The sequence below is a fragment of the Haplochromis burtoni genome, unplaced genomic scaffold (genome assembly GCF_018398535.1).
Source record: "Haplochromis burtoni strain Fernald_Lab_line unplaced genomic scaffold, NCSU_Asbu1 Contig_898, whole genome shotgun sequence".
NCBI classification, from domain to species: Eukaryota; Metazoa; Chordata; class Actinopteri; order Cichliformes; family Cichlidae; genus Haplochromis; species Haplochromis burtoni.
The window spans coordinates 105,263-124,239 of NW_024583259.1; the positions used below are offsets into that span (position 1 = coordinate 105,263).

Here is an 18,977-nt window from a genome sequence, read left to right on the forward strand (position 1 = left end):
TATTAAAAATGAATGCCTACCCCTACCCCTAACCCTTACCCTAAACCTAACCATAACCTAATTGTAACCCTGACACTAAAACCACATTTTGAGCCTCACAAGTGACTGTTGGTTCTCACAAGTACAGTAGAATGCAGATTTCGGTCCTCACGAAGATAGCTCAACAGGAACACACACACACACACACACACGCCCGCACACACACATCAGACACTTCAGAGGACATTGTCTTATAATTATGCACCTTAAACCTTCCCCAGTGTAAACTTTAATGATTTATATCGACATTTCCTGATAATGTCCCCACAACAACAGCAAAACAAACACACACATTTATTGTTAAATAAAGGGACTTAATGTTCTACCAATAAAACAAACAAATGCATACCCAAAAGGAACAAAACTTTTACATTTTGCGCCCTCTGCTAGAGCTCGTATAGGCTTCAAACAGCCAGTGTATCCTGTGTGCATGTGTGTGCTGTAGTCTTTTGTGCTGATACCTCATGCTGTGAACTACATGTAGTGTGTCTTTCTCTAATATCAGCAGCAATTTGTCAATGTGTAGACACACAGACACACACAGAGGTGAACAGCTTGAGCAGGCATGAGAGAAATGGATAAAAATCAGAGGCAAAGTAGAAAAAAAGATTAAATGGGTCGAGGAAAAGGCACAAAGTGAAGAGAGAGGAAAAGAAAGAAAGGAGGAGGGAAATCCAGGAAGGATGGGAGGATCAAGACGAGGAAAAACACAGACATTTCTGTCATTTTTCTTCATTTGATATTTCATTTGTCACTGTTTTTGTGAAGAAAAGTCTTTGAAACTATGCCCTGCAGTCAAACATCTAATTTTGTAAAAACAAATATGTGTCACTTACTCAGAAAACTGAGTAATGTTTGAGTCTGATTTTGTTGTAAACACCCTGCAGCTCATTTAAATTGGCCCTGATATTAGTGCCTAAATGTTTTGCATGTATTTTCAGCCTCGTATTTGCCAGAACTTGAAGCACTTTTAGTGGAGAATGCTCAAGGAAAGTTCTCCTTTACCAGTGGGTATTCCCCTCTGGTGGGATATGGAGCAACTGCAGGTGTGGTGTGGACAACCAGGTGAAAATATGAAGTGAAACTAATGTGTACGAAGGACTGTTAAAGGAAAACAAGTAAAATTCATTTTGACTCTTTTATTGCTAATAACTGATAAAAGAAAATGTTGATCCTTTTTTGGCTTCTTAGGTGGGTTGTGCCAGAAAAAAATTTGATCTGTATTTTTATAGCAGCAAAGCATTAACTAACTGACAATGTTAAACATGAACTAGCATTGTTTTTAGCTCCATCAGGTAGCTTTGCTTTTCAAAATTAAAGCCCTAAAAACCCACTTTGCGGTATCTGCTCAGCATTTAATGGCACAGTTAGAGACTGGCTGGCAGCTACAGAGTTACAGCATATATTTCCTTGTGTAGCGTGAAAAGAAATTAACATCTAAATGTTACGCAGTGGCTGCTTGTTTAAAAAATTATTGGTTTTAAAACTGGGTTCACTATTTTTTCCTTTGCCCCCAAGTGGCTAAGAAAACAAGTTTTTAGCACTTTTTAAAAATGCAAACCAAAGTTATTTCATTTTATGTATCATTTCTTTATTGCGTTGAGAATGTTTTAAGAGCTTTATTTGTGCCAAAAGCACACACTGTATCTGAAAGATGGACACAGATTCTGCAGTTCTGCTTTCTGAATTCTGCATCATATCAGCGCATATGTTATAGCTGTAAAACAATGACATAATATATGCAAAGTAAAAATGTACATAAAGTGAGTAGTTCAGCATCCTGAGGAATAGCTTTGTCATCACAAAAGATAAAATAATACATTTGGATTAAGAACTGTATATATATTCAAATCTCTCATGAGTTGTTAGTGACATCATCAGACAAGTTTCACTAACAACTTTATCCACGTGGATATCAGCTTAGATAAAGTTCTCACATGAGCATTTTACTGCTTTCCATCTCTGTTTGGTAAATGAAGTGGTAGTCATATACTGCTGTTCTAATCTTACCCCTCAACGGTTAGGGCTTGTAATCTGTCTTCTGACCCAATAGTCAAAGTACAGTTTCCCTAAGATAGTATTTTATTAATCAGAGCTTTTCCTAACTTTCATGATTTGGTTTGGAGTTTATTCTCCTGTAATTAAACGGTAAAAGTGTAAATTTTCCTGCAGAAAAAGAGAACCAGAGAGGAATTGTCCCAGTGATCCCCAAATTTCCCCACACTGTAAGAAATAACAAACGCCACTGGAGTGCAGGCGATTGGGTAACAGCAGTGATATAATGCAGGAAGAGGCCCTGTGATGAAATACTGTACATGTGCAGAACAGCACTCTGAGTCCAGCGAGATTTTCCACATTTCTTCTTTCCAATCACCTCTACTCCTCTCTCCTCTGTTTCCTCAGTATGACCTGAGGACGAAGCCTCGGGACGGTGTTTACTCTGTCTCCTATACGGTAGATTCCTATCAGGTAGTGCTTGTTTACAGAGTGTGCCTCAGTGGAAGCATATTGTTCAAAGAGCAGATGCAGGCTGCACGATGGCAGCGGTATGTAAGCACAGTAAGCTAAACTGAATACACCACGGATGATGCACTGCTAGTAAAATGTAAATCCAGGCGAGGGGATGTGACTGTAACATTGCATGATGATGCATCCAGAATGAGGCATGAGGGTTGGTTTTATATTAAAACGTTTCAGCTGACCAGTGTGACTCCAGCAGCTGATGATTAACAAGGTAGTTGCAGAGGTTTGCCAGGTCAGGTTTGGTATTTCCTACACACTCCTTTTCACTGAATGCAGTCATGGAGAAACTCATGGATGACTTCAAATGCTATTTTGGATTATTCTGTTTCTATTATATCTAGTTGCTAGATATAGTTTGTGAAATGACAGTTTTCAGCACCAATTAACCAGACAACAACTGCTAAAAGCTGGTTGATTGCTATGTAGCCTCAGCTTTTCTTATAAAGAAGTACATCATTGCTGTCACAAGGTTCGTAATATGGCCCCAATCCAATTGTCAGTGTCTGCTAGATTGCATTTAATTTTGCACAGGGTTGAATTCTGAAGGAAGCAAACCATGTGATTACCAAATGAAAAGAAGATTCAAAAACTACCCCCACAAATGATGGAAACAGCCAATGTATTTATCTAATTAACCAATCCTAGTAAGCATTGCTTCCATTACTAACTAATAATTACAGGACTAAATGATTAATACCTAAATGTTTTTCTTTGAGACCTCTCTACCAGAAGTAGAAACTTAAAGTTCTGCTTGGGTTGCTTAAAGTCCTTCCAGGCACAACATTGCACTCACTAGTCATCTTGGGGCACAATTTATGCCACTGTGGATTCATTACTGCAACAACTTGATTGGATAGATATTTTACAGAGTTTCAATCTTATAAAAAATAATGATTTGCTTCTTTCGGCTAGAGTAGATATAATCGTGTAAGACTAAGTGCAGTCCATGAGTCATTAGCTCGTAGAGGCATCTTTATCAGCAAAAGCTTGAAGTAATGGTTTCCTGTTGACTTTATCAGTCTCTCACATCGTTGTAGAGGAATTTTGGCCAACTCTTCTTTTTTAAAACATTGCTGCAGTTCTTTGAGGTTTGCAGACATTCTGGACTTTGACTGGACCACTGCAGCACATTGACACTTCGATTTTGCAGCCATTCATTTGTAGATTTGCTGCTCTGCTCAACATTGTTCTGTTGCATGGCCGATTAAGCTGTCAGGCAGATGGCCTCACATTTGACTCTACAATACTTTGGTCCGCTTTGGTCTCCTCTTTTCAAAGCACATTATTCCAGAAGTTCGAATGCAGCTTTGTAAACTTAAGCTGTGCTGAGATGTTATTCTTTTAGAGAGAACAGACTTTCTTCTGGCAACCCTTCCAAACACACCTCACTTGTTCAGTGTTTTTTTAATTTTGTGGTCATGAACTTTAACATTTAAGATGCTAACTGAAACCTGTTGTGTCTGAGATGTAGCTCTTGGATTTTTTACAGTTTCTCCTGCAGGTCTGATTTTGGGGAGATGTTTTGCTCTGATGTCCACTTCTGGGAAGATTGTGGCATTGTGTTAACACACACCTGAATGCTCCAGGCCTAAAAATGCCAATACTTCTGCTTTTACAGAGTTGGTTGCACTTAATGACGAATAATAAGTCAAGTGCATTTCAGGTTCTGGGTGTGAGTTACCATCTTAATTCCTATTGAAGCAGTCAGGGGGCCCTGTGAAATGACTATATATGCATCTTATTTGTCATGTCAAGATTCTCACAGATTTGTGCTCAGGATTCTTCAGAATGTGTCTTTTATAACATCTACAATTAAGTAACTCTTTACCCATTTAGCATTTTGTGCAGTAGTCTTAGGAGTAGCTTTGTTAAGCTAGTTAGAGTGAGCAAAACAATAAAACCATGGGCTGGACTGGCAGACAGTCATGTGAAACTCATCAGAGATGTCTTTCAACTGAGGAGAACTGGAGTTTTCCTGCAGGTTTATACCTTTGTAAGACCTTCTGTCATTGTATATATTTCTTTGAAGGTTCTCCCTTAAGTAGACACTTTACTTTAAAGGACAAATTATTTGATAACATGGAAGGAATTGGTTTAGATAGTTGAGCTTTTATAATACTTACATTGATCCTGTGGTTTGTTATGGAAGCGATTCAGACATGACTCCATGCATTAAATCATTGAATTCCCTGAAACATGCACAGGCATGTCTATAAAAAACGAGAAAAAACCCCAAACCTCAATCCATCAGTGTTTCTGCATGTTTGGAGTATTTTTTCTAATGCAGTCCTGCGTATAGGATAGATGACAGAGGCTTCATGTGTTTGCAGTACGAGGTGTTTTTTTTTATCAGTGCGTGTCTCTCCAGAGCTTGTCTCTCTATCATGGACAAAGGGCTGGCTGTCAACACCAACACGTGTAAAGTCAGCCAAGGCATGCTGTAATGGTGGATACAATCACTTCCAGATGAGTGTGTGTGTGTGTGTGTGTGTGTGTGTGTGTGGTGTGTGTGGGTTTGTTTTTGTGGTTGTTGTGTGTGGTGGTTTGTGTGTGGTGTATTTGAGAATGGGAGAGAGAAAGAGAGAGAAAGAAAAAAATCAGAAGAAATTACTTCACTGTTGAGGAGGGAGATATCCAAACCATATTCAGGAAAGGAAGAGAAGTCAAACTGATTTTTTTCTGAGAAGAATGGTTCCTATATTTGGCCTCTCTTCATCGGATATAAATGTAATGGACAGATAGAAACAGATGAGGTAGTATGATTCAACAAGTCCCATAAGAGACCAAAAAGTGAACATTATATCCTTCATGAAGGGAGAACTTCAGGATGACTGCAAGATTCTCTTTAGACCCCGCGATTTAAACACATTGTGACACACCAAAAGATATGTGCTTGATTTTTGGATAGTATTATCAGTATTATGTGGTTCTAGCATGACGCTTGCACTTTTTTGCCTCTATTGTTTTGATTCTTCTTCTTTGGTTTTTCTGATTTGAATAGAGCCCCGTTAGCTTATGGCTTGCCTTCATCACCTTATCACAAAGTTTAACAGAGGGTCCTTTGATGTTTCACTAATGCTACAGTCGCAAAGTCTAGCCAGAACCTCAGATTTGAAACAGAAAATCCTCCACAAACGGTGACATGGTTGCTGCATGACAGCAATTTAACTGCAAAATGATGTAGGTGTTTGGCAACCTTGTATATACATAAGAATATAACCACCAGAGAAAGGTGGCCTCTCACCAGGGTGTTGTATGCTCAACATTTGGGTGATCAGATGTTGTTGGTAGCCATAACTATTAGCAATATGTCTCCAACAGAAAAAAAACAAAACAAAACAAAAAAATCCAATGTAGCCACTGGGAAACCAGTAATTTTTCCTTGTTGAAAGAAAGCTGCCATCCTAATTTTACTCTACCTGAGCCATGGGAAACACTGTTTGTTTTCCAGTTGACTCTTCAGCGTGCTTGTCTCTACCATATTATTAGTTAGTTTCTCAGGAAAAATGACAGTCATGACTGTTGACATGACAGATTCAGGTGAGGCGGTAAGGCGAGTTTTATTGTCGTGTCCACTGTCTGGTGCTACACAGTGATGGTAAACCTGAAAAAGGCAATTTTCTGTAATGTAGATGAGACGTTCTTTTAAGTAGCTTAATGATATTGCACTTAAATGTTGTAATCTAACACAGGCAAATCTGTTCAACTCCATGAACAGATTTGTTTGAACAGTTGAGGACTGGCATGCACGTAGACATCCGGGTGGAGAATTTTACTTTGCAATTTGTCATTTGTTATTTTGTCAATCTTGTTTTTAGCTCATAGGCAGCCTTTAGGCCTCAGTTCTTACAGACGGATTAAAAAAGTACAATCTTTGAAGAGTCACTTAAAAAAAAAAACTTGAAATGTCATTCTCTGTTTTTTTTGTACTATATTGTAGGGTCTTTTCTTTTTTTGCTATATAATTAAAATTGAATTGAACTGAAAAAAAAAATCCCAGTAGGCACAACAAAAGGTGATTACTTTTAACACTTCTTGGTCGTGGAGGATTATTTGATATGCTATATCTGTGGAACGTGGAACGAGCTCCTTTAGAGATTAGACAAGCCACTTCTTTACCTGTTTTTAAGTCACTCTTGAAAGCCCACCTCTTTACCCTGGCCTTTAACACCACGTGAGATGTTGGTTTTATTTTTTATTTTTATTAGGGCCCGAGCACCGAGAGTATTGTATCTGCTCCGTTTCTTCTTCTTATTATTGTTCAGGCAAAAACAAGGGCCTTTTTGAGGGCCTAAACATGCTCAAAAACTCGTGAAATTTTGCACACATGCCAGGTCTGGTGAAAAATTTTGTATTTTAATGGTTTTACATATGAGCACTGGGAAATGGCTCTAGAGCGCCACCTATGCCTTGTTAAATGCAGCCCTACGACCACATCGTTTGAGCTACATGTATGAAATTTGGCACACATCTGTACCATGCCAAGACGAACAAAAAAGTCTGTGGGCCCATTGACGCAAACCCAACAGGAAGTCCGCCATTTGGACGTGAAGGTGACATTTTGGCTCTAATTTTGCCATTTCCATGCCTCGAACTTTTTCGAACTCCTCCTTGGGATTTGGTTGTATAAGCTTCATATTTGGTCAGTGTCAACTACACACCTGGGCCATGTTAAATTGCGGAGCTTTTGAGTTTTCACAATACGGTGACGCGTGGCGCCATGGCGAATTTCGATGACTCGCCATGAAAATCTTATTGCCTCTCATTCTGTCATACATTGTCCGATCTGGACCAAAGAGCACACATATGATAAGGCTCCACCCCTGAACATATTTCAACTGCCATATTTGACAGGGACAGCGCCACCTAGTGGGAACAGGAAATGTCATGTTTTACACTTTGGGGTACAGTATTGTGATGGGTGACATCTGCAGCCTCAAATTTCTCCAGGAAAGCCTTAAGGAGTTGGTCTTGGGTTACAGTGAAAACTGTGAGTTTTCGCGAAAGGGTGTGACCCCAGCAGCATGGCGAACTTTGATGTCACGCCATGAAGAAACAAATTAGTATAACTCAATGAAATCCAGTCTGATCAGTACCAGACTTTACAGGCATGATGTCAGACCCGCCCTGAACAGATTGATGTGCCCATTGTCGGGAATACGGACAGCGCCACCTAGTGGCAACAGGAAATGTCATGGCTTTAATTTTGTTGTACTGATTTTCACAGGTTCATTGTGGCCACCTCAAAAGCGGTGAATATCACCATCAGTCCCTCGTGATGCTTCAGTGCAAAAATTGTGACTTTAAACTGAACGGCGCACCCTGGTGGCAACGCGGTTCACCATGAAAGATGAAGTGGCTTTTGAGGGGCTTGGAAAGTTTATAGAGGCTTGAAATTTGGCACACACCTCCAATGTGAAGGCTTTGTTGTCATGTGATCATTTTCATTGAATAGCGCAAAATGGCTCCACAGCGCCCCCTACAATATTTCAAAACATCAGCCCCTGCTCTGTGTTTCATCTATGAGTCTGAAACCTGGTAAGCTTATAGGAGATATCAAGATGTACAAAAAAGTCTCTTGGAGCAATATCCCAAATCCAACAGGAAGTCAGCCATTTTAAAATTAATGTGTAATTTTGGCGACATTTTCCCTCTTTTCAGGCACCGTTCTTTGACGAACTCCTCCAAGGGATTTCATCATATTGACCAATCTCCAGTGTGTGGAATCTAAAGACCTTTGTGATGTTAAATTGCGAAGCTTTTTACATTCAGGGAAACGGGGTGGTCATGGCGGCACGTGGAGTTTCAATCACTCGCCAAAAAGCAGTAATCTGCTGTCACTCAAAATCAAAATGTCCAATCTCTCCCAAAGGTCGCAGGCGTGATGAGACTCGAGCTCGGAAATGTTTGTTATGCCATTTGTCAGTAATGGTTAGAGCGCCACCTAGTGGGACGACTATAATGATGATTGAATGAGATGAAATGTTAGCTGGTGGTTAAATGCATGAATTCCATCAATGTGACATCAGATCGGAGGTGCTGGTTTTAGGTGTTGGGCGTGGCTCGACGCTGGGGGTGCGAGGGCCCTCATAACGCTGCTTGCAGCTTTAATTTTAGTTGTTTTTAGCTGATTCAATGCTGTTTTATCTTGTTTTTCTTTTAATATAGGGCTGTTTTAATTTTATGCATTATGTGTTTTATTTATTTATTTTTTGCTGTTTTCTGTTATTCTATTGTTCTTTTAACTTATTTTCTGTACAGCACTTCGGTCCTGTGCTGGGTATTTTAAAAGTACTTTATAAATAAAATTGGATTGGATTGGATATCAATCATGATCATGAATTTGCTCGAACAATGAGTGACAGGGAGCTTTATTTATTTGAAAGCAGAAGTCAGTTCTCAACGGTCCTCAAACTTAGTTAAAAACTTTGGTAGTTTAGTTTTTGGTTGTCTGATTAAAGAGTCGAGGAGGAGAGAGGAGATGAAACCTGGCTGCTTTCGGCGCTGTCAGGGGCGTTTTTATTGGCAGGGTGTTGTGGAGAGGATGCTGAGCTTTAGACGGGATAAAGCAGCAGAACACACAGTTCCGAATCTGAACACATGGACCCGGACACCCTAACAAGTGTGTGTGTGTGTGTGTGTGTGTGTGTGTGTGTGTGTGTGTGTGTGTGTGTGTGTGTGCCATCCTCCTGCCTCCTGCTACCAGCCCACTGCCTGGCAACCATGATGCTGTGTGTGTGTGTGTGTGTGTGTGTGTGTGTGTGTGTGTGTGTGTGTGTGTGTGTGTGTAAACATCACACAGACCTGCTATTTCCTCTGTTAGCACCTCATTCTTTATGGTCTCCACATTTGTGTTTGGTGTCATTCATGAGTCATACCGAGCCTGCTTTTGCTTTGTTTTCAGTTTGGTGTTGCATATGGGTGGCATTAACGCTGTTTTTCAATCAGTCTGTTACATAGGGGTCATCAGTCTATATTACCAGTAGATGTTCTTCTCCGCCTACATGCAGGCAGTAGTTACCTCATTCAGTACTGGTCAATCTGACATGAATATTAACTGGAAGTTTGAGACCTGTCATAGATGTAGCTTTCTATTTTTGCTTTTGCTTTTTTAATGTTTAATTTTCATGCACTGTAAAGAAACCAAAGCTTGGTTAGCTGTAGACCAACAAAAGGTTACTGTGACATTTACATTGACCACAGAAGGCAGCCTGTGTAGTTTTTTGGGAAAATGGACGTATATTGGCAGGCAGATGCCATCCTGCTCAAAGATTCTTGCAGGAATCTCATCAAGAGTAAATCTTCTGATGGTGGGCTTTGAATTCTTAACAACTTGCAGGATTTTCCACCAGTTTTCAAGTAAATTTGTTGGTTGTCGCTCAAAAACACTAAGTGAAGTATTTCTAGGCCATTTCTTTCCTACAACATTCCTACAACACTCACCATGACTGCAGAGTTACAAAAGTGTCCTTGATTTCACTACAGTGGTGTGCAAGCACCTCACTCCCATATGGTCTAGCGGTTAGGATTCCTGGTTTTCACCCAGGCGGCCCGGGTTCAACTCCCGGTATGGGAACATGTCTTTAATGTTTCCCTAAGCCAAGGTGTACCGTGTGTTATTCCTCTACTGGGATAAATGGGGATGGTTATTGGCAGGTACCTGTTGACTTTTGACAATGTGCTAGTGAACAAAGCAATCACAAGGAGCTTCTTAGTGCAGCACTGCATACCCATTTGCAACCTCCAGTCAATACTCTCCAAGCAGGAGCAGAATACAGACTTTTCCCTCTTCCCCTTAGGATTGCCATGAAGGAAACAGGAAAACCAGCCAAAACCTGGCTAAGCGCATGTCACGACACAAAACAGCTAGCTGGTCAGACCAGTTCTCAGCAGTCTGTTTAGACCTACAGTTCAGTGGCCGCTCTTCTACTGATGAGGATGTACACATTCTGGGCGGGGAGGTAGGATAGTGTGAGCGGGGAGTCAAGGAGGCCATTTATGTGAAAAGCAAATGGCCATCTTTGAACGGAGGGAGCAGGACTAAGGGTACATGTTTCACCATCTTTCAGTGCTGTGATTGCAGCCATTCCCCAACTCTCTGTGAATGGTAATCCTGTCCATTGATCAATGGTTGTGGCAATTTGCATGTGAATGATGATGAAAGTGAGCCAACAGCCCATTGTTAATCAGTGCAAACAAACTGATCACCATTGTTAATCAGTTTTGGGTATTATGCAAAGGTACTGTTTATGAAGTTGAAGAAACTCGTTCCAGTTTGTGTTACACCTTTGCAAGCTTTGCTGTTTCCCTGCTGTAACTACATGCCACTCAAGTGTGCTTCAAGTCCACCGCATTGTAAGGTGTTAGGTTGTGAGGTCTAAGGACCTGGGTTAAGGCTTTGGGCTCTTCACACGTGTGGGCTGAAATCTCATTGCTGCAATAGGATCTTACCCAGGGCAGGCAGATGCCATCCTGTCCAAAAACACTCAGTGAAGTAGGAGACCATTTCTTTCCTACAACATTAAGAGCATTGCTGAATGTTCTGGGCTTCTAGTTTGTGCTGCACCTTTTCAAGTTTTACCGTCTAGTACTTGGCTAGGAGGCTGCTAGTTGTAGTGGTAGCATGACCGAGCGGTCTAAGGTGCTGGATTAAGGCTCCAGTCTCTTCGGGGGCGTGGGTTCGAATCCCACTGCTGCCACGCAGATGTAGCTGCAAAGTTCCCCTGGTGTTGGGTTTCATGTCTTGCCAATAAATGGAAAGTCCTACATGGCATGGAGATTAAATTCTGTTGCCACATGTATGCCAAGTCCAACTTGCAGGAATCACCTCAAGAGTAAATCTTTTGATGGAGGGCTTTGAAGTCTTAACAACTTGCAGAATTTTCCCACCAGTTTTCAAGTTAATTTGTTGGTTTTCACTCATGGTGTCATCCCTGACTAGTTACTGCTTTTAACCAGAACCTGCAGCCAGTGGGGGAGTGGTTAAGGTGGTGCTGTGTTGCACTCACCATGACTGCAGAGTTACAAAAGTGTCCTTGATTTCACTACAGTGGTGTGCAAGCACCTCACTCCCATATGGTCTAGCGGTTAGGATTCCTGGTTTTCACCCAGGCGGCCCGGGTTCAACTCCCGGTATGGGAACATGTCTTTAATGTTTCCCTAAGCCAAGGTGTACCGTGTGTTATTCCTCTACTGGGATAAATGGGGATGGTTATTGGCAGGTACCTGTTGACTTTTGACAATGTGCTAGTGAACAAAGCAATCACAAGGAGCTTCTTAGTGCAGCACTGCATACCCATTTGCAACCTCCAGTCAATACTCTCCAAGCAGGAGCAGAATACAGACTTTTCCCTCTTCCCCTTAGGATTGCCATGAAGGAAACAGGAAAACCAGCCAAAACCTGGCTAAGCGCATGTCACGACACAAAACAGCTAGCTGGTCAGACCAGTTCTCAGCAGTCTGTTTAGACCTACAGTTCAGTGGCCGCTCTTCTACTGATGAGGATGTACACATTCTGGGCGGGGAGGTAGGATAGTGTGAGCGGGGAGTCAAGGAGGCCATTTATGTGAAAAGCAAATGGCCATCTTTGAACGGAGGGAGCAGGACTAAGGGTACATGTTTCACCATCTTTCAGTGCTGTGATTGCAGCCATTCCCCAACTCTCTGTGAATGGTAATCCTGTCCATTGATCAATGGTTGTGGCAATTTGCATGTGAATGATGATGAAAGTGAGCCAACAGCCCATTGTTAATCAGTGCAAACAAACTGATCACCATTGTTAATCAGTTTTGGGTATTATGCAAAGGTACTGTTTATGAAGTTGAAGAAACTCGTTCCAGTTTGTGTTACACCTTTGCAAGCTTTGCTGTTTCCCTGCTGTAACTACATGCCACTCAAGTGTGCTTCAAGTCCACCGCATTGTAAGGTGTTAGGTTGTGAGGTCTAAGGACCTGGGTTAAGGCTTTGGGCTCTTCACACGTGTGGGCTGAAATCTCATTGCTGCAATAGGATCTTACCCAGGGCAGGCAGATGCCATCCTGTCCAAAAACACTCAGTGAAGTAGGAGACCATTTCTTTCCTACAACATTAAGAGCATTGCTGAATGTTCTGGGCTTCTAGTTTGTGCTGCACCTTTTCAAGTTTTACCGTCTAGTACTTGGCTAGGAGGCTGCTAGTTGTAGTGGTAGCATGACCGAGCGGTCTAAGGTGCTGGATTAAGGCTCCAGTCTCTTCGGGGGCGTGGGTTCGAATCCCACTGCTGCCACGCAGATGTAGCTGCAAAGTTCCCCTGGTGTTGGGTTTCATGTCTTGCCAATAAATGGAAAGTCCTACATGGCATGGAGATTAAATTCTGTTGCCACATGTATGCCAAGTCCAACTTGCAGGAATCACCTCAAGAGTAAATCTTTTGATGGAGGGCTTTGAAGTCTTAACAACTTGCAGAATTTTCCCACCGGTTTTCAAGTTAATTTGTTGGTTTTCACTCATGGTGTCATCCCTGACTAGTTACTGCTTTTAACCAGAACCTGCAGCCAGTGGGGGAGTGGTTAAGGTGGTGCTGTGTTGCACTCACCATGACTGCAGAGTTACAAAAGTGTCCTTGATTTCACTACAGTGGTGTGCAAGCACCTCACTCCCATATGGTCTAGCGGTTAGGATTCCTGGTTTTCACCCAGGCGGCCCGGGTTCAACTCCCGGTATGGGAACATGTCTTTAATGTTTCCCTAAGCCAAGGTGTACCGTGTGTTATTCCTCTACTGGGATAAATGGGGGTGGTTATTGGCAGGTACCTGTTGACTTTTGACAATGTGCTAGTGAACAAAGCAATCACAAGGAGCTTCTTAGTGCAGCACTGCATACCCATTTGCAACCTCCAGTCAATACTCTCCAAGCAGGAGCAGAATACAGACTTTTCCCTCTTCCCCTTAGGATTGCCATGAAGGAAACAGGAAAACCAGCCAAAACCTGGCTAAGCGCATGTCACGACACAAAACAGCTAGCTGGTCAGGCCAGTTCTCAGCAGTCTGTTTAGACCTACAGTTCAGTGGCCGCTCTTCTACTGATGAGGATGTACACATTCTGGTCGGGGAGGTAGGATAGTGTGAGCGGGGAGTCAAGGAGGCCATTTATGTGAAAAGCAAATGGCCATCTTTGAACGGAGGGAGCAGGACTAAGGGTACATGTTTCACCATCTTTCAGTGCTGTGATTGCAGCCATTCCCCAACTCTCTGTGAATGGTAATCCTGTCCATTGATCAATGGTTGTGGCAATTTGCATGTGAATGATGATGAAAGTGAGCCAACAGCCCATTGTTAATCAGTTTTGGGTATTATGCAAAGGTACTGTTTATGAAGTTGAAGAAACTCGTTCCAGTTTGTGTTACACCTTTGCAAGCTTTGCTGTTTCCCTGCTGTAACTACATGCCACTCAAGTGTGCTTCAAGTCCACCGCATTGTAAGGTGTTAGGTTGTGAGGTCTAAGGACCTGGGCTAAGGCTTTGGGCTCTTCACACGTGTGGGCTGAAATCTCATTGCTGCAATAGGATCTTACCCAGGGCAGGCAGATGCCATCCTGTCCAAAAACACTCAGTGAAGTAGGAGACCATTTCTTTCCTACAACATTAAGAGCATTGCTGAATGTTCTGGGCTTCTAGTTTGTGCTGCACCTTTTCAAGTTTTACCGTCTAGTACTTGGCTAGGAGGCTGCTAGTTGTAGTGGTAGCATGACCGAGCGGTCTAAGGTGCTGGATTAAGGCTCCAGTCTCTTCGGGGGCGTGGGTTCGAATCCCACTGCTGCCACGCAGATGTAGCTGCAAAGTTCCCCTGGTGTTGGGTTTCATGTCTTGCCAATAAATGGAAAGTCCTACATGGCATGGAGATTAAATTCTGTTGCCACATGTATGCCAAGTCCAACTTGCAGGAATCACCTCAAGAGTAAATCTTTTGATGGAGGGCTTTGAAGTCTTAACAACTTGCAGAATTTTCCCACCAGTTTTCAAGTTAATTTGTTGGTTTTCACTCATGGTGTCATCCCTGACTAGTTACTGCTTTTAACCAGAACCTGCAGCCAGTGGGGGAGTGGTTAAGGTGGTGCTGTGTTGCACTCACCATGACTGCAGAGTTACAAAAGTGTCCTTGATTTCACTACAGTGGTGTGCAAGCACCTCACTCCCATATGGTCTAGCGGTTAGGATTCCTGGTTTTCACCCAGGCGGCCCGGGTTCAACTCCCGGTATGGGAACATGTCTTTAATGTTTCCCTAAGCCAAGGTGTACCGTGTGTTATTCCTCTACTGGGATAAATGGGGATGGTTATTGGCAGGTACCTGTTGACTTTTGACAATGTGCTAGTGAACAAAGCAATCACAAGGAGCTTCTTAGTGCAGCACTGCATACCCATTTGCAACCTCCAGTCAATACTCTCCAAGCAGGAGCAGAATACAGACTTTTCCCTCTTCCCCTTAGGATTGCCATGAAGGAAACAGGAAAACCAGCCAAAACCTGGCTAAGCGCATGTCACGACACAAAACAGCTAGCTGGTCAGACCAGTTCTCAGCAGTCTGTTTAGACCTACAGTTCAGTGGCCGCTCTTCTACTGATGAGGATGTACACATTCTGGGCGGGGAGGTAGGATAGTGTGAGCGGGGAGTCAAGGAGGCCATTTATGTGAAAAGCAAATGGCCATCTTTGAACGGAGGGAGCAGGACTAAGGGTACATGTTTCACCATCTTTCAGTGCTGTGATTGCAGCCATTCCCCAACTCTCTGTGAATGGTAATCCTGTCCATTGATCAATGGTTGTGGCAATTTGCATGTGAATGATGATGAAAGTGAGCCAACAGCCCATTGTTCATCAATGCAAACAAACTGATCACCATTGTTAATCAGTTTTGGGTATTATGCAAAGGTACTGTTTATGAAGTTGAAGAAACTCGTTCCAGTTTGTGTTACACCTTTGCAAGCTTTGCTGTTTCCCTGCTGTAACTACATGCCACTCAAGTGTGCTTCAAGTCCACCGCATTGTAAGGTGTTAGGTTGTGAGGTCTAAGGACCTGGGTTAAGGCTTTGGGCTCTTCACACGTGTGGGCTGAAATCTCATTGCTGCAATAGGATCTTACCCAGGGCAGGCAGATGCCATCCTGTCCAAAAACACTCAGTGAAGTAGGAGACCATTTCTTTCCTACAACATTAAGAGCATTGCTGAATGTTCTGGGCTTCTAGTTTGTGCTGCACCTTTTCAAGTTTTACCGTCTAGTACTTGGCTAGGAGGCTGCTAGTTGTAGTGGTAGCATGACCGAGCGGTCTAAGGTGCTGGATTAAGGCTCCAGTCTCTTCGGGGGCGTGGGTTCGAATCCCACTGCTGCCACGCAGATGTAGCTGCAAAGTTCCCCTGGTGTTGGGTTTCATGTCTTGCCAATAAATGGAAAGTCCTACATGGCATGGAGATTAAATTCTGTTGCCACATGTATGCCAAGTCCAACTTGCAGGAATCACCTCAAGAGTAAATCTTTTGATGGAGGGCTTTGAAGTCTTAACAACTTGCAGAATTTTCCCACCGGTTTTCAAGTTAATTTGTTGGTTTTCACTCATGGTGTCATCCCTGACTAGTTACTGCTTTTAACCAGAACCTGCAGCCAGTGGGGGAGTGGTTAAGGTGGTGCTGTGTTGCACTCACCATGACTGCAGAGTTACAAAAGTGTCCTTGATTTCACTACAGTGGTGTGCAAGCACCTCACTCCCATATGGTCTAGCGGTTAGGATTCCTGGTTTTCACCCAGGCGGCCCGGGTTCAACTCCCGGTATGGGAACATGTCTTTAATGTTTCCCTAAGCCAAGGTGTACCGTGTGTTATTCCTCTACTGGGATAAATGGGGGTGGTTATTGGCAGGTACCTGTTGACTTTTGACAATGTGCTAGTGAACAAAGCAATCACAAGGAGCTTCTTAGTGCAGCACTGCATACCCATTTGCAACCTCCAGTCAATACTCTCCAAGCAGGAGCAGAATACAGACTTTTCCCTCTTCCCCTTAGGATTGCCATGAAGGAAACAGGAAAACCAGCCAAAACCTGGCTAAGCGCATGTCACGACACAAAACAGCTAGCTGGTCAGGCCAGTTCTCAGCAGTCTGTTTAGACCTACAGTTCAGTGGCCGCTCTTCTACTGATGAGGATGTACACATTCTGGGCGGGGAGGTAGGATAGTGTGAGCGGGGAGTCAAGGAGGCCATTTATGTGAAAAGCAAATGGCCATCTTTGAACGGAGGGAGCAGGACTAAGGGTACATGTTTCACCATCTTTCAGTGCTGTGATTGCAGCCATTCCCCAACTCTCTGTGAATGGTAATCCTGTCCATTGATCAATGGTTGTGGCAATTTGCATGTGAATGATGATGAAAGTGAGCCAACAGCCCATTGTTAATCAGTTTTGGGTATTATGCAAAGGTACTGTTTATGAAGTTGAAGAAACTCGTTCCAGTTTGTGTTACACCTTTGCAAGCTTTGCTGTTTCCCTGCTGTAACTACATGCCACTCAAGTGTGCTTCAAGTCCACCGCATTGTAAGGTGTTAGGTTGTGAGGTCTAAGGACCTGGGCTAAGGCTTTGGGCTCTTCACACGTGTGGGCTGAAATCTCATTGCTGCAATAGGATCTTACCCAGGGCAGGCAGATGCCATCCTGTCCAAAAACACTCAGTGAAGTAGGAGACCATTTCTTTCCTACAACATTAAGAGCATTGCTGAATGTTCTGGGCTTCTAGTTTGTGCTGCACCTTTTCAAGTTTTACCGTCTAGTACTTGGCTAGGAGGCTGCTAGTTGTAGTGGTAGCATGACCGAGCGGTCTAAGGTGCTGGATTAAGGCTCCAGTCTCTTCGGGGGCGTGGGTTCGAATCCCACTGCTGCCACGCAGATGTAGCTGCAAAGTTCCCCTGGTGTTGGGTTTCATGTCTTGCCAATAAATGGAAAGTCCTACATGGCATGGAGATTAAATTCTGTTGCCACATGTATGCCAAGTCCAACTTGCAGGAATCACCTCAAGAGTAAATCTTTTGATGGAGGGCTTTGAAGTCTTAACAACTTGCAGAATTTTCCCACCAGTTTTCAAGTTAATTTGTTGGTTTTCACTCATGGTGTCATCCCTGACTAGTTACTGCTTTTAACCAGAACCTGCAGCCAGTGGGGGAGTGGTTAAGGTGGTGCTGTGTTGCACTCACCATGACTGCAGAGTTACAAAAGTGTCCTTGATTTCACTACAGTGGTGTGCAAGCACCTCACTCCCATATGGTCTAGCGGTTAGGATTCCTGGTTTTCACCCAGGCGGCCCGGGTTCAACTCCCGGTATGGGAACATGTCTTTAATGTTTCCCTAAGCCAAGGTGTACCGTGTGTTATTCCTCTACTGGGATAAATGGGGATGGTTATTGGCAGGTACCTGTTGACTTTTGACAATGTGCTAGTGAACAAAGCAATCACAAGGAGCTTCTTAGTGCAGCACTGCATACCCATTTGCAACCTCCAGTCAATACTCTCCAAGCAGGAGCAGAATACAGACTTTTCCCTCTTCCCCTTAGGATTGCCATGAAGGAAACAGGAAAACCAGCCAAAACCTGGCTAAGCGCATGTCACGACACAAAACAGCTAGCTGGTCAGACCAGTTCTCAGCAGTCTGTTTAGACCTACAGTTCAGTGGCCGCTCTTCTACTGATGAGGATGTACACATTCTGGGCGGGGAGGTAGGATAGTGTGAGCGGGGAGTCAAGGAGGCCATTTATGTGAAAAGCAAATGGCCATCTTTGAACGGAGGGAGCAGGACTAAGGGTACATGTTTCACCATCTTTCAGTGCTGTGATTGCAGCCATTCCCCAACTCTCTGTGAATGGTAATCCTGTCCATTGATCAATGGTTGTGGCAATTTGCATGTGAATGATGATGAAAGTGAGCCAACAGCCCATTGTTCATCAATGCAAACAAACTGATCACCATTGTTAATCAGTTTTGGGTATTATGCAAAGGTACTGTTTATGAAGTTGAAGAAACTCGTTCCAGTTTGTGTTACACCTTTGCAAGCTTTGCTGTTTCCCTGCTGTAACTACATGCCACTCAAGTGTGCTTCAAGTCCACCGCATTGTAAGGTGTTAGGTTGTGAGGTCTAAGGACCTGGGTTAAGGCTTTGGGCTCTTCACACGTGTGGGCTGAAATCTCATTGCTGCAATAGGATCTTACCCAGGGCAGGCAGATGCCATCCTGTCCAAAAACACTCAGTGAAGTAGGAGACCATTTCTTTCCTACAACATTAAGAGCATTGCTGAATGTTCTGGGCTTCTAGTTTGTGCTGCACCTTTTCAAGTTTTACCGTCTAGTACTTGGCTAGGAGGCTGCTAGTTGTAGTGGTAGCATGACCGAGCGGTCTAAGGTGCTGGATTA

General features: G+C 43.2%; 11 non-coding genes across 11 annotated transcripts; all 11 read left to right on the plus strand.

Annotated features, from left to right (window-relative positions):
- Nucleotides 1-10,066: 10,066 nt before the first annotated feature.
- Nucleotides 10,067-10,138, plus strand: trnae-uuc. The gene has a single exon. It is a non-coding gene; the product is annotated as a tRNA-Glu (tRNA).
- Nucleotides 10,139-11,179: 1,041 nt separating this feature from the next.
- On the plus strand, nucleotides 11,180-11,261 carry trnal-aag. Its single transcript has one exon. It is a non-coding gene; the product is annotated as a tRNA-Leu (tRNA).
- A 370-nt stretch (nucleotides 11,262-11,631) lies between these two features.
- On the plus strand, nucleotides 11,632-11,703 carry trnae-uuc. Its single transcript has one exon. It is a non-coding gene; the product is annotated as a tRNA-Glu (tRNA).
- A 1,041-nt stretch (nucleotides 11,704-12,744) lies between these two features.
- Nucleotides 12,745-12,826, plus strand: trnal-aag. The gene has a single exon. It is a non-coding gene; the product is annotated as a tRNA-Leu (tRNA).
- A 370-nt stretch (nucleotides 12,827-13,196) lies between these two features.
- trnae-uuc lies at nucleotides 13,197-13,268 on the plus strand. Its single transcript has one exon. It is a non-coding gene; the product is annotated as a tRNA-Glu (tRNA).
- Nucleotides 13,269-14,278: 1,010 nt separating this feature from the next.
- Nucleotides 14,279-14,360, plus strand: trnal-aag. The gene has a single exon. It is a non-coding gene; the product is annotated as a tRNA-Leu (tRNA).
- A 370-nt stretch (nucleotides 14,361-14,730) lies between these two features.
- On the plus strand, nucleotides 14,731-14,802 carry trnae-uuc. The gene has a single exon. It is a non-coding gene; the product is annotated as a tRNA-Glu (tRNA).
- A 1,041-nt stretch (nucleotides 14,803-15,843) lies between these two features.
- Nucleotides 15,844-15,925, plus strand: trnal-aag. The gene has a single exon. It is a non-coding gene; the product is annotated as a tRNA-Leu (tRNA).
- A 370-nt stretch (nucleotides 15,926-16,295) lies between these two features.
- On the plus strand, nucleotides 16,296-16,367 carry trnae-uuc. The gene has a single exon. It is a non-coding gene; the product is annotated as a tRNA-Glu (tRNA).
- Nucleotides 16,368-17,377: 1,010 nt separating this feature from the next.
- trnal-aag lies at nucleotides 17,378-17,459 on the plus strand. The gene has a single exon. It is a non-coding gene; the product is annotated as a tRNA-Leu (tRNA).
- Nucleotides 17,460-17,829: 370 nt separating this feature from the next.
- Nucleotides 17,830-17,901, plus strand: trnae-uuc. Its single transcript has one exon. It is a non-coding gene; the product is annotated as a tRNA-Glu (tRNA).
- Nucleotides 17,902-18,977: the final 1,076 nt, after the last annotated feature.